This window comes from Lactuca sativa, chromosome 3, assembly GCF_002870075.4.
Source record: "Lactuca sativa cultivar Salinas chromosome 3, Lsat_Salinas_v11, whole genome shotgun sequence".
NCBI classification, from domain to species: domain Eukaryota; kingdom Viridiplantae; phylum Streptophyta; class Magnoliopsida; order Asterales; family Asteraceae; genus Lactuca; species Lactuca sativa.
In genome coordinates, this window is record NC_056625.2 from 112,324,158 (window position 1) to 112,328,438 (window position 4,281).

Here is a 4,281-nt window from a genome sequence, read left to right on the forward strand (position 1 = left end):
GTAATAAGGATGATTTGAATATCTATCGTGAATCAGGATCTAATTTCACCTTATTCGGTTTGTAGATCAAAAATGGTGAGAACAAGGAGTGGCGTTGGAAACGCAGATGAAATCAGGAATCAACCGCCAGTGATTGAGCAAGCACCTGCTGTAGCAGCAGCACCAGAACCAATAATGATGGCTGGGTTGAAAGCCATGATTCGAGCTATGTTACCCGAACAAAAGGATGAAATGTGACAGATCTTGCATGATAATAGGGACGAACCTATCATATCTATTGAGGAACCCGAATTGATTCCCGAGCAATCGGAGGAAGGGAACAATAGTTGCATGGTGAGTCAAGTTGGGACCCAAGGAGAACGAAGGAACGGTCCGGAAAAGAGAAACAACAAGGATGGACGAATGTACAAGAACTTCTTGGGCGCCAAGCCGCCAAGTCTTTCTGGAAGCCCAAAGCCTGTTGAGATTATGGATTGGATCTCTGAAATGGAGATGGTATTTGAAAGTTAAGATTGTACCAACAAACAGAAGACTGTCTTTGCAGTTAGACAACTGAGGACTGGAGTCTTGAGTTGGTGGAAGTTGTTGGCAGATACTTTGCAATGAGGAGAAGCCCTGAAAATGTCATGGGAGGAGTTCTTGGAATAGTTAAGGGTGCAGTATTGTTTAGAGATAGATCTGATTGATCTAAATAATGAGTTCCAAAAATTAAAGCATGGGAGAATGAGCATAGATGACTATGCTACTGCATTCACTGAGAAAATGAAGTTATTTCCGTACCTAGTGCCAACAGAACTCTCCAATATTGAGAGGTTTGCTAATGGACTGCCTGTCGACTTTGGTCCGACCGTCAAGATGGCAACTACTCTGAAAACAGCTGTTCGTGCAGCTAAGAATGTGGAGGCCCAACAGAAGGAAAAGGGTCTGGAAAGGATAGAGGGTGGTGAAAAGAGGAAGTTCGATGGAACTTCAAGGTCTAATAAGAAAAACAAGTTCTCGAAGTCTGGTTCGAGGGGAAGTGGAGGCGAAGCCAAGTGGTGCGACAAATGTAAGAAGAAGCATCATGGAAAATGTGAGGTAGTGGCCACATGCTACAAATGTGGAAAGCTAGAGTACTATGCCAATGAATGCACCCTCACTAAGAAAGTTTGTTATGGTTGTGGTGAGGAGGGACACATGTCGAGGGACTGCCCGAAGAAGAAGGAGGCAGCTAGATCCAACATTCCGCTAAAGCCGAAAGCGAGAGCATTCCAGATGACACTGGAAGCTGCTAAAGATGAAGTTGATGTCGCTTCAGGTACCTTTCTCGTAAACACATTTCCTGCCCAAATTTTATTTGATTCTGGAGCCAACTACTCCTTTATTTCGCATGAATTTGGTAGGAAACTAGCTTTACCTGTTGATAGACTAGATAATGCCTTATTAGTCGAAGTTGTTAGTGGCAAGTTTGTACCTATTAGCCATTGTATGAAAAACATCTTAATTGACTTGAATGGGAATAAGTTCCGCGAGGAATTATTGCCTATAGAACTTAATGGTTTCGACATTGTGTTGGGAATGGATTGGCTTAGCGCCAATGACGCCGAGATATTGTGTAAGAAGAAGATTATAAAGGTAAACCCGCCAGGGAAAGAGTCGTTTATGGTGTATGGAGATAAACACAGAGTAAATTCTGGAATCATTTCATTGATGAAAGCCAGAAAGTGTTTGGCTAAAGGATGTACGTCGTATCTAGCATTCGTGATCGATGCTAAAAAGGAGAAAAAGGTGATGCAGAGCATTCCTGTCGTATGTGATTATCTGGAAGTATTTCCCGAAGATCTTCCCAGATTACCGCCTGATAGACAAGTGGAGTTTAGAATAGACTTGTTACCAGGGACGACGCCAATAGCAAAAGCACCTTATCGATTAGCACCGACGAAGATGAAGGAGCTGATGATGCAACTTCAGGAGTTATTGGACAAACATTTCATTAGACCTAGTTCATCGCCCTGGGGAGCTCCGGTGTTATTCGTAAAGAAGAAAGATGGAAGTATGAGGATGTGCATCGATTACGGAGAGCTGAACAAGGCAACAATAAAGAATAGATATCCGTTGCCGAGGATTGATGACATGTTCGATCAACTACAAGGTTCAAGTTATTTTTCAAAGATCGACCTGAGGTCTGGATATCATCAACTGAAAGTAAGAGAGCAGGATAAAGAGAAGACTGCATTCAGAACATGACATGGACACTACGAGTTTTTGGTTATGTCGTTTGGACTAACCAATCCTCCAGCAGCATTCATGGATTTAATGAACATGGTTTGTAATCCGTTCTTGGATAAATCTGTGATAGTGTTCATAGATGACATTCTGATTTATTCGAAAAGCCAAGAGGAGCATGGCAGAAACTTGCGAGAAGTGTTAGAAGTTTTGAAGAAGGAGAAGCTGTATGCAAAATTCTCCAAATGTGATTTTTGGATTCGAGAATTCCAATTCTTGGGTCACGTGGTCAACCAAGAAGGGATAATGGTTGATCCAGCAAAGATTGAAGCTGTGATGAAGTGGGAACAACCGAAAAGTCCCATGAAGATCCGAAGCTTTTTAGGATTAGCCGGATATTACCGAAGGTTTATCCAAGGCTTTTCTTCGATCGCTAGTCCATTGAAAGCTTTGACCCACAAAGGAGCTACTTATGCTTGGAGTGATAAGCATAAAGAAGCATTCGAGAAGCTAAAGAAGAAACTATGTGAGGCACCGATACTTTCTCTACCCGATGGAGTTGAAGACTTCGCTGTGTATAGCGATGCGTTTGGGGTTAGATTGGGTTGTGTTTTAACCCAAAGATATAAGGTGATCGCCTATGCGTCTCGACAATTGAAAGAGCATGAAAATAACTACTCGACTCATGATTTAGAGTTGGCAGCGGTAGTTTTCACTCTGAAGATATGGAGGCATTACCTCTATGGAACGAAGTGCAAACTTTTCACTGATCATAAGAGTCTCCAATATCTCTTTAATCAGAAAGAATTAAATATGAGGCAACGACGCTGGCTAGAGTTACTTAAGGACTATGACTGTGAGATACTTTACCACCCTGGTAAAGCAAATGTTGTTGCTGATGCTCTCAATCGGAAAGTCAATCTTGAAAGGAAAAGGCCAAGAGCGTTGAGAATTGAAGTTGTCTCGACCGTTGTGGAAATTATAAAGAAAGCTCAAGAGGAAGCTTCTTAGAAGAATGACCGAAAGGAGGAACGTTAGGGCAAAACGTTGGTGTTCGGTATAAACAGTCACGGACTGAAGGTGTTCCAAGATTGGATTTGGATACCTAAGACAGGAGGAGTCAGAGATCTTCTTATGGAAGAAGCTCACAAGACCATGTACTCGATTCATCCCGGTAGCACTAAAATGTATAGGGACCTGAAACCCTACTACTGGTGGCTGACGATAAAGCTTGATGTTGCAAAGTATGTGGCCGAGTGTATGATTTGTGCGAGAGTCAAGACACAACATCAGAAACCGTACGTTAGTTTAGAACCATTGCCTGTGCCTATGGGTAAGTGGGAAGACATTGCTATGGATTTTGTCACTAATCTGCCCAGAACAAAGAATGGTCACGACATGATTTGGGTGGTCGTTGATCGATTCACTAAGAGTGCGCATTTCATAGCAGCCAAGGAGAAATGGTCTATGGAAAAGCTTGCGAATTCTTATATGAAGGAAATTTTAAGGCTTCACGGTGTTCCGTTAACGATTGTATTGAATCGTGATAGCCGTTTCACCTCGAGGTTTTGGAAAAGTCTACAAGAGGAATTGGGTAACAAGTTGTGTTTAAGTACAGCTTACCATCCACAGACTGATGGTCAGAGCGAACGGACGATACAAACACTTGAAGATATGCTGAGAGCATGTACCCTGGAATTCCAAGGCAACTACGATGAACATTTGCCTTTGGTAAAATTTTCCTACAATATTAGTTTGCACTCGAGCATAAAGATGGCACCTTATCAATCTTTGTATGGACAGAAGTATCGTACGCCATCTTGTTGGCTTGAGGTTGGAGAAAAGCAGTTTATGGGACCGGAGATAGTCCATCAAACTGCTGAAAAGTTGAAAATAATTAGGGAAAGAATGTTAGCAGCTCAGGATCGTCAAAAGAGCTATGCTGACAACAAGCGAAGACCGATGACTTTTGAAGTTGGAGATTCGGTTTTGCTTAAAGTCTCGCCGTGGAAGGGACTTATAAGATTTGGTAAAAGGGGAAAATTAAGTCCAAGGTTTATTGGACCGTTTAAAGTT